This window comes from Symphalangus syndactylus, chromosome 23 (assembly GCF_028878055.3).
Source record: "Symphalangus syndactylus isolate Jambi chromosome 23, NHGRI_mSymSyn1-v2.1_pri, whole genome shotgun sequence".
Classification (NCBI taxonomy): domain Eukaryota; kingdom Metazoa; phylum Chordata; class Mammalia; order Primates; family Hylobatidae; genus Symphalangus; species Symphalangus syndactylus.
In genome coordinates this window covers 49,325,688-49,337,128 of record NC_072445.2, presented here as the reverse complement: position 1 = coordinate 49,337,128, position 11,441 = coordinate 49,325,688, and positions in this window count along the sequence as shown.

Genomic DNA, 11,441 nt, shown 5'->3' with positions numbered 1-11,441 from the left:
TCATTTATGTATTGTCTATGGCTGCTTGTACATTTTGACAGCAAAGCTGAGTTGTGATAGAGAATATGGCCTGCAAGCTTAAAATATTTACTATCTAGCCCTTTACAGAAATCATTTGCTGACTCCTGCTTTAAAGTATTGGATAGTAAATTTCCTTTAAATATCTTTGTGTTTTCTGATTTGTTTTTATCTTTTTACTGAGGCATGCATAAAGGCATAAACACCACTGATCTTTAGTGTACTGTTTGATAAATTATTATGTATAAAAACCCCCTTGCATGCATTACTTAGGTAAACATCAACCATTTCAAGTATTCTAGAAGGCTGTCTTATGGCCATCCTAGTCAACCCTTCATCGATAGGTAACCACTACTCTAACTGCTATGACTAACAATTAAATTTGTCTGTTCTTGAACTTCATATAAATGGAATAATACAACACATGCTCTTTTTTTTGTGCTAGCTTCTTTTACCCAATATAATGTCTGTTATTTTATTTCTGTGTAGCATTCCACTGTATGAAAATACCATAAGATATTTATCCATTCTTCCTTTAATGGATATTTGGATTATTTCTGTGTTTGGGACATGAACATTTTTTGTTTGTTTTTTGTTGAAACAAGGTCTCACTCTGTCACCAAGGCTGGAAGGCAGTGGCGCAATCATGGCTCACTGCAGCCTCAGCTGCGTGGGCTAAAGTGATTGTCCCACCTCAGCCTCCGGCATACCTGGACCACAGGTGCCCAACACCATGCCAGGCAAATTTTTTTTCTTTTTTCCTTTGAGACGTAGTCTCACTCTGTCGCCCAGGCTGGAGTGCAGTAGCACGATCTTGGCTCACTGCAACCTCCGCCCCACCGAGTTCAAGCGATTCTCCTGCCTCAGGCTCCCAAGAATCTGGGATTACAGGTGCTCGCCACCACACCTGGCTAATTTTTGTATTTTTAGTAGAGACGAGGTTTCACCATGTTGGCCAGGCTGGTCTCGAACTCCTGACCTCAGGTGATCCACCCGCCTCAGCATCCCAAAGTGCTGGGATTACAGGCATGAGCCACTGCACCTGGCCAGGCTAATTTTGTAATTATGTGTAAAGATAAGGTCTCACTATATTGCTGAGGCTGGTGTCAAACTCCTGGGCTCAAGTGATTCTTCCACCTTAACCTGCCAAAGTGCTGGGATTACAGGCATAAGCCACTGTGCCTGGCCAACATTCTTGTATGTGCCTTTTGGTGGATATATACACTTATTTCTTTTCAGTATATATCTAGGGGTAAGGTTGCTGGACATATCAGCTTAGTAAGTAGCCACAGCGTTCCATAGCAGTTGTATAAATGTACATGACCACCAAATGTGTGAGAATTTCAAATATTCCACATCTGTGCCAACACTTGCTTTTGTTACTCTTTTAATTTTAGCCATTCTTGTGGGTCTACAAGTGGTATCTTGATGTGTTTTTATTTTGTATTTCTCTAATACATACATTTTCATATAGTTAATGGCAATTTGCATAGCCTCTTTTTTGAGGTGCCTGTTCAAGTCTTTGCCTCATTTTTATAATACGAAAGTATAAACACTTCATCAGATATATGTATTATGAATATCTTCTTCCAGTATTTGGTTTATTTAATGCTTAGTATTCTTTTTTTTTTGAGACAGAGTACTCACTCTCTTGCCCAGGCTGGAGTGCAGTGGCACAATCTTTGCGCACTGCAACCTCTGCCTCCCGGGTTCAAGTGATTCTTGTGTCTCAGCCTCCCAAGTAGCTGGGATTACAGGCATGCACCACCACACCTGACTAATTTTTCTATTTTTTAGTAGACATGTAGTTTTGCCATGTTGGTCAGGCTGGTCTTAAACTCCTGGCCTCTAGTGATCCACCCACTTTGGCCTCCCAAAGCGCTCGGATTACAGGTTTGAGCCACCGCACCTGGCTAATGCTTAGTATTTTTGTGTGCACTATGTAAGAAATCTTTGTCTACTTTAAGGTCATAAAGATATCCTCTTATGTTTTCTCTGCACATTTAGGTTTGTAACATATGATACATTATTTTCTATATATGGCTTGAAATAGAGGTCAAGGTTCATTTTGTTTCTCCATGTGAACGTGAACATACGATTGCCCCTGCACCATTTACTAGCGGAAAAAATAAACCCACTATCCTTTGCCACAAAAGGTGGCAGTGGTGTCTTGGTTATAAATGAAGTAACTCTCTAAGTGTGAGTCTATTTCTGACTCTCTTTTCTGTTCACTTGGTGTAATTTGTCTAATCTTGTATCAATACCACTCTGTGTTAATTACTATAGCTCTTGAACTCTGGCAGTGTAATAAATTCTCCATCATTGTTTTTCTTCTTCAGGAGTCTTTTGACTATTTTAGGCCCTCTACATTTCTACTTAATTTTATCATCAGCTTGGTTATTTCTACAAAACAAAACAAAAAACCTAGAATTTTGTTTGGGATTGCATCGAATCTATACATGAGTCTCAGAGGCATAAACATGTTTACACAATTGAGTTTCCCAAGCTAAAAACACAGTATACCTCTTAATTCAGGTTTTTTTTTTTTTTTTTGAGATGGAGTCTCTCTCTCTGTCACTCATGCTGGAGTGCAGTGGTGTGATCTCAGCTCACTGCAACCTCCGCCTCCCGGATTCAAGCAATTCTCCTGCCTCAGCTTCCTGAGTAGCTGGGATTACAGGTGCCCACCACCACACCCGGCTAATTTTTGTATTTTTAGTAGAGAAGGGGTTTTGCCATGTTTGCCAGACTGGTCTCAAACTCCTGACCTCAGGTGATCCACCCACCTCGGCCTCCCAAAGTGCTGGGACTACAGGCATGAGCCACCATGCCTGGCCTAATTTAGGTTTCTTTTGTTTTTGTTTGTTTGTTTGTTTGAGATGGAGTCTCTCTCTGTCACCCAGGCTGGAGTGCAATGGCATGATCTCCGCTCGCTGCAACCTCCACTGCCCAGGTTCAAGTGATTCTCCTGCCTCAGCCTCCCGAGTAGCTGGGATTACAAGCACCCGCCACCAACCACGCTCAGCTAATTTTTGTATTTTTAGTAGAGATGGGGTTTCACCAGGTTGGCCAGGCTGGTCTTGAACTTCTGACCTCAGGTGATCCACCACCCTCAGCCTTCCAAAGTGCTGGGATTATAAGCATGAACACAGTGCCTGGCTAATTTAGGTATTTTTAATGTCTCAGAAAAGTTCTGTAGTTTTCAGGATACAGGCTTTGTATTTCTTTTATTAGATATATTTACATGTATTTTATGATTTTTGGTGCTATTGTAAATTTTTTTTAGTACAGTTTGTTTGGTTTGTTCTTAGTACTTGGACATTCAATTGATTTTGCATCCTTAATATGTTGAACTCACTTACTAATGTTAATAGTTTAGAGATTTTTTTGGATTTTCTATATACAAAAGCATGTCATTTAATAAAAGCAATGTTATTTCTTTTTTCTAATCTTTATATATTTTATTCCTTTCTTCACCCTATTATATTGGGTAGGGTTTCTAGTACCATAACTGAATAAAGGTGGTGAGAGTGGACAGTGTTGCATTATTTCCCACTTCCACCAAAAAGTATTCAAAATCTCACTATATGTATAATTTTAGAATTATGAGATTGAGAAAGTTCCCTTCTGCCCCTAGTTTGCTAAAAGCTTTTGTCCTAAGTGGATGTGAATTTTGTCAAATGCTTTCTATGAAGCTATCAAAATGATAATAAGATTTTTCTCCCTTATTCTGTTAATGTGGTATGTTATACTAATTATTTTTAAGTGTAAACTAATCTTGCATTCCTGGAGTAAACCCTACTTAGTCATGTATTATATATATCTTTATAAAAATACTGTTGTTGTTTATTTTATTTATTTATTTATTTTTGAGACGGAGTCTTGCTCTGTCGCCCAGGCTGGAGCGTAGTGGCGCAATGTCAGCTCACTGCAAGCTCTGCCTCCCGGGTTCACGCCATTCTCCTGCCTCAGCCTTCCGAGCAGCTGGGATTACAGATGCCCGCCACCATGCCTGGCTAATTTTTTGTATTTTTAGTAGAGATGGAGTTTCACCGTGTTAGCCAGCATGGTCTCAATCTCCTGACCTCGTGATCCGCCCACCTCGGCCTCCCAAAGTGCTGGGATTACAGGCGTGAGCCACTGCACCCGGCTCTTTTTTTTTTAGACGGATTCTCACCCTGTCACCCAGCTGGAGTGTAGTGGTACAATCTCAGGTCACTGCAACCTCCACCTCCCAGCTTCAAGCAATTCTCCTGCCTCAGTCTCCTGAGTAGCTGGGATTACAAGCGCCCACCACCACGCCCAGCTAATTTTGTATTTTTAGTACAGACGAGGTTTCACCATGTTGGCCTGGCTGATCTCGAACTCCTGACCTCAAATGATCTGCCCGCCTCGGTCTTCCAAAGTGCTGGGATTACAGGTGTGAGCCGCAGCGTCCGGCCATACCTTTCTATATTACTGGATTTGATGTATTAATATTTTGTTGAAAGTTTTCGCCTCTATGTTCACGGGGAATTTTGGAGTGTAATTTTCTCTTCTTATAATTTCCTTGTCAGATTTTGGTATCAAAGTTCTGTGGCATCATAAAATAAATTGTAAAGGATCTTCTCTTTCTCTGGTTTTTTAAAATTTTCTTGTAAAATTGGTGTCATTTTTTCCCTTAAATTTGTGGAAAATTCACAAGTGAGGTATCTGAGCCTTGTGTTTCCTTGGGGAGAGAGTTTTTACGTTATAGATTTAATTACTTTAATAGATATAGAATCATTCAGATTTTCTTCCTTTTTGTATTAATTTTTGTAAGTTGTGTTTTGCAAGGAATTTTCCCACTTTCTTCAAATTGTTAATTGGTTGGCATACAGCTATTTATTATATTTTTTCATCTTTTTAATATCAGTATAATCTGTATGTATGCACCTTTTCCATTCATGATATTGGTAATTTGTGCTTTATTTTTTTTCTCTTGATCAGTCTTGCTAGGGGTAGTAATCACTTCCAAGAACAAACTTTTATTTTCAGTACATCTGCTTTCTATTTCATTGATTTCTGCACTTTTCCTTATAGTCATTCTTACACTTTCCTTGGGTTTAATTTACTCTTTCTAGTTTCTTCAGTTGGAATCCAAGACATCTTTGATTTTATTTTCTAACACACGCATTTGTAAATTTTCCTGTGAGAGGCCGGGCGCAGTGGATCATGCCTGTCACCCTAGCACTTTGGGAGGCCAGGGTGGGCGGATCACCTGAGGTCGAGAGTTCGAGACCAGCCTGACCAGTATGAAGAAACCCCGTCTCTACTAAAAATACAAAATTAGCCGGACCTGGTGGCGCATGCCTGCATTCCCAGCTACTCGGGAGGCTGAGGCGAGAGAATTGCTTGAACCCAGGAGGCAGAGGTTGTGGTGAGCCGAGATCGCGCCATTGCACTCCCGTCTGGGCAACAAGAGGGAAACTTTGTCTCAAAAAAAAAAAAAAAAAGTCCTGTGAGTGCACCCATTTTGATATGTCGTATTGTCATTTTCAATATGTTCAAAATAATTACTAGTTTCTAATGTGACTTCTTCTTTCAAGTGTTGGTTATTTAAAAGTACATTGCTGAGCCAGGCACAGTGGCTCACGCCTGTAATCCCAGCACTTTGGGAGGCTGAGGCGGGTGGAACACAAGGTCAGGAGATTGAGACCATTCTGGCTAACACGGTGAAACCCCATCTCTACTAAAAATACAAAAAATTAGCTGGGCGTGGTGGCACATGCCTGTAGTCTCAGCTACTTGGGAGGCTGAGGCAGGAGAATCGCTTGAACCTAGGAGGCGGAGGTTGCAGTGAGCAGAGATTGCGCCACTGTACTCCAGCCTGGGCAACAGAGTGAGATTCTGTCTCAAAAAACAGAAAACAAAAACCAAACAAAACCAAAGCAAAACAAAACATTGCTGGTGGGGTGTGGTGGCTCACACCTGTAATCCCAGCACTTTGGGAGGTCAAAGCAGGTGAATCACTTGAGCCCAGGGGTTCAAGGCCAGCCTGGGCAACATGGGCAACCCTATCTTTACAAAAAAAATACAAAAAATTAGTTGGGTGTGGTGGTGTGTGCCTATAGTCCCAGCTACTTGGGAGGCTGAGAGGTAGGAGGATTGCTTGAGCTTGGGAGGTTGCAGCTTTAGTGAGCTCTGTTCATGCTACTGCACTCCAGCCTGGGTGACAGGGTGAAACTCTGTCTCAAAAAAAAAAAAAAAAGTATCTTGCTGGCTGGGAGTGGTGGCATGTTCCTATAGTGTCACCTACTTGGGAGGCTGAGGCAGGAGGACTGCTTGAGCCCAGCAGTTCGAGGCTGCAGTGAGCTACGATTGCACCCGTGAATAGCCATTGCACTCCAGCCTAAGTAACACAGTGATGCTCCATCTCTAAAATTAAATAAACAACAAAAAAATGTAAAGTATGTGGCTTACTTTTCAAACATTTTGGGATATTCTGATTACCTTTTCATTGTTAATTTTCAGTTTAATCCCACTGTCACTAGAGACACACTCTGTGAAATACCAGTCTTTTGAAATTTACTGAAATTTGATTTACAACATAAAATTTAATCTCTTTTGATAAGGATTTAAGGACTGTGTATCTGCAGTGTTTGGTATATTGCTGTATCCAAGTTAATTAGGTCAAGTTCATTGACAGTGTTGTTCAAATCTTCTATATCCTTACCAATGCTTTATTGTTTTGATCTGTTAGTTACTATACAATCCATTTGTGATGCTGAAATAAAATACCTTAGACTGGGTGATTTATAGACAACAGAAGTTTATTTCCACAGTTCGGGAAGCTAGGAAGTCCAATATCAAGGCACCAACAGATTCAATGTGTGAGGAAGGCTCACCCTGCATCAAAGATAGTGCTTCTTTTTTTTTTGAGGCGGAGTTTCACTCTGTCGCCCAGGCTGGAGTGCAGTGGCGCGATCTCGGCTCACTGCAGGCTCCGCCTCTCGGGTTCATGCTATTCTCCTGCCCCAGCCTCCCAAGCAGCTGGGACTACAGGCACCCGCCACCACGCCCGGCTAATTTTTCATGCTTTTAGTAGAGACGGGGTTTCACCGTGTTAGCCAGGATGGTCTCAATCTCCTGACCTCGTGATCCACCCGCCTTGGCCTCCCAAAGTGCTGAGATGACAGGCGTGAGCCACCACGCCCAGCCTAGATAGTGCTTCTTGTTGCATCCTCACATGGCAGAAGGGGAAGAAAGGGCAAACAGACCCTCTCAAACCCTTTCACAAGGACACTAATCGCATTCCTGTAGGCAGAACTTCCATGATCCAGTCAACTCCCAAAGGCTCCACTTCCCAATACCATCACATTGCAAATTAAGTTTCAACATATGAATTTTAGGGAGAAAAATTCAGACCATGACAGATACTCAGTAGTGTTACAGTCTTCCACTTTAATTTGTAGTTGTTTATTTCTCTTTCTAGTTCTGTCATTTGTTCATTTGTTTACTATAGTTTAAAGCTATGTTATTAGGTGCACACAAATTTTTTATTATCTTCCTCTTGACCCTTTGTTTAACTGTTTCTTTACCTCTAGAAATATTTCTTATCTTAAAGTCACTTTAATTATAATATAGACACACCAGCTTCCTTTTGGTGTTTGTATAGGATACGTTTACCTATTTATTTTTATTTTTATTTATTCATTTTTTTGAGACAGGGTCTTGCTCTGTCACCCAGACTGGAGTGCAGTGGCACAAATCTCAGCTCACTGCAACCTCTGCCTCCCAGGCTCAAGCCATCCTCCCACCTCAGCCTCCCAAGCAGCTGGGACTACAGGCTCACGCCACCAAACCTGGCTAATTTTTGTACTTTTTGTAGAGACAGGGTTTCGTCATGTTGCCCAAGCTGGTCTCAAACTCCTGAGCTCAAGTGACTGCCCACCTCGGCCTTACAAAGTGCAACCTGTTTATTTTTAACTAGTCTGTATTCTTATATTTAAAATGTGACTTGTAAACAGCATATAGTTGAGGCTTTCTAAAAGCCAATTTGGCAATTTGGCAATTTTAGCCTTTTAATAGGAGTGTTTAGTCCATTCATACTTAATGTGGTTACTGATTTGGTTTGCTTGTAAGTCTATAATCTTGCTATTTGCTTTTTATTTGTCCTGCCTATGCTTTGTTCATTTATTCTGTCTTCCTTGCCTACTTCTAAATTAATCAAATATTTTTAATATTCTATTTTATCTCCTCTTATTTTTAGTTTTTTTTTTTTTTTTTAATTTTTTTTTGAGACAAAGTCTCGCTCTGTCACCCAGGCTGGAGTGCAATGGCACAATCTCAGCTCACTGCAACCTCCACCTCCCAGGTTGAAGCGATTCTCCTGCCTCAGCCTTCCAAATAGCTGGGATTACAGGTGCCCACCACCATGCCTATCTAATTTTTGTATTTTTAATAGAGACTGGGTTTCACCATGTTGGTCAGGCTGGTCTCGAACTCCTGACCTCAGGTGATCCACCTACCTTGGCCTCTCAAAGTACTGGGATTACAGACATGAGCCACCATGTCTGGCCTAAATTTTTTTTTTTAATAAACATTTTTTTTAATTAATTTTTTTTTTTCAAAAAGACAGTGTCTCACTATGTTGCTTAGCCTGGTCTCAAATTCCTGGGTTCAAGCAATCCTCCTGCCTTGCCCTCCCAAAGTGCTGGGATTGCAGGTGTGAGCCACCATGCCCAGCCAGTTATATCTTTTTGTATTGTTCTTTTAGTGATTTAATCGCTACCCTAAAAATGTGCAAATGCATACTTGACTTAGTATTGTCTATTTCCCAAACACTACAAGAAACTTACAGCAGTTTAACTCCATTCACATCCCTGCCATTCTTTGTGCTATTGTTGCCATGTATTTTCCTTCTATGCATAAACCCCATAAGACATAGTTACCATGGTTGATTGAAACAGTCAATATCTTTTTATATTTACCCAGGTGTTTATCCCTTCTTATGCTTTTCATTCCTTCCTATACTTCTGTGCTTCTAATTAATATTATTTTCCTCTAGCCTGAAGAATTTCCTTCAGTCTTTCTTAGAGTATGTGTCTGCTAGAAACAAAATCTCTTAACTGTAATTTGCTTAATTTTTTTTTCTTTTTAACCTTCTTTTTTTTTTTTTTTTTGAAACAGAGACCTGCTCTGTCCCCTAGGCAGGAGTGCAATGGCACCATCTCGGCTCACTACAACCTCCGCCTCCCAGGTTCAAGACATTCTCTTGCCTCAGCCTCTTGAGTAGCTGGGATTACAGGCACATGTCACCATACCCAGCTAATTTTTTGTATTTTTAGTAGAGACGGGGTTTCACCATGTTGGCCAGACTAGTCTCAAACTCCTGACCTCAGGTGATCCGCCCGCCTCAGCCTCCCAAAGTGCTGGGATTATAGGCGTGAGCCACCGCACCCAGCCTTAACCTTCATTTTGAAGGATATTTTTAATTATTAGAATTCTAGAGTCAGCATTTCTTTTTTGTTTAGCTTTCCAATCTTTAAAAGTGTCAGTATATTGTCTTTTGATCTCCATAGTTTCTGTTAAAAAATTAGTCTTAAGTCTTGTGTTTTCTTCTTTTAGTATAATCTGTCATCCCCTCCTTTGACAGCTTTAAAGATTTTCTCTTTGATGTTGGTTTTCAAAGACAGGTTTCTTTGTTTGTTTGTTTGTTTGTTTGTTTGCTCGTTTTTAAGCTACTTGGGGCTTACTAAGATTCTTGGACCTATAGGTTGATATGTATCATCAATTGTGTAAAATTCTCAGTAAGGATCTCATCATGTTGCTTCTGACCCATTATCTGTTTTCTCTTTATAGAACTTCAGTAACACAATGTTAAACCATATATCTACATTCCACACACCTTTTCCACTCTTTTATTTTCTCCATTTTCTCCCTGTATTTAATTTGAATATTTTCGATTGACTTGTCTTTAGATTTCCTAATCCTGTCTGCTATGGTTTGAATGTGTTCTACAAAGTTCATGTGTTAAAAATGTAATCCCCAATCCAACAGTGCTGAGAGGTAGACCTTTAAGAGGTGATTAGGTCATAAAGGCTCTGCCCTCATAAATGGATTAATGTCATTATCATGGGATTGAGTTTGATTTGGCCCTCTCTCACTCTCTCTTGAGATTTCTTGCCTTTCTGCTTTCCACTGCAGGATGACAAAGCAAGAAAGGCCTCATCAGGTGCCAAGACCTTGATATTGGACTTCCTGGCCTCCAGAGCTGTGAGAAATAAATTTCTTTTCATTATAAATTACCAAGTCTCGGCCAGGCACGGTGGCTCACGCCTGTAATCCCAGCACTTTGGGAGGCCAAGGTGGGCAGATCACTTGAGGTCAGGAGTTGAAGACCAGGCGGGTCAACATGGTGAAACCCTCTCTCTACAAAAATACAAAAATTAGCTAGGCATGGCGGCGGGTAATCCCAGCAACTTCAGAGGCTGAAGCGGGAGAATCTCTTAAACCCGGGAGGCAGAAGTCGCCATGAGCCAAGATCATGTCACTGCCCTCCAGCCTGGGTGACAGGGCAAGATTCTGTCTCAAAATAAATAAATAAATAAAAATTACCAAGTCTCAGGTATTCTAATGGACTAAAACACCGACTTTTGCTTTTTTTAGTTGTATGTAAAATCCATTCAATGAGCTCTTACTTTAAGATAGTGTATGACTGGGCAGTGGTTCATGCCTGTAATCCCAACACTGTGTAAGGCCAAGGCAGGCAGATCATTTGAGCTAAGGAGTTCAAGGCCAGCCTAGCCAACATGGTGAAACCCCGTCTCTACTAAAAAACAAAAATTAGCTGGGCATCGTGGTGGGTGCCTGTAATCTCTGCTACTCAGGAGGCTGAGGCAGGAGAATCACTTGAACCCGGGAGCAGAGGTTGCTGGGAGCTGAGATCGTCCCACTGCACTTCAGCCTCAGTGACAAAGGGAGACTGTCAAAAAAAAAAAAAAAAGATAGTGTACTTTTCATTTCTAGAATGTCTATTTGTTTCTTTGTTAAATAAAGACTCTGATTCTTGGCCAGACGAGGTGGCTCATGCCTGCAATCCCAGCACCTTGGGAGGCTAAGATGGGCAGATCACCTGAGGTCAGGATTTCGAGACCAGCCTGACCAACATGGAGAAACCCTGTCTCTACTAAAAAAAAAAAAAATTCAAAATTAGCCAGGCATGGTGGTGTATGCCTGTAATCCCAGCTCTTTGGGAGGCTGAGGCAGGAGAATCGCTTGGGCCCGGGAGGCGGAGGTTGCAGTGAGCCGAGATCACGCCATTGCACTCCAGCCTGGGCAACAAGAGCGAAACTCTATCTCAAAAAAAAAAAAAAGACTCTGATTCTCTGTTTAAGTGTTTCATCTTTTCATTTACTTTTTCCATATTTTCTTTTTTTTTTTTTTTTGAGAAGGAGTCTCGC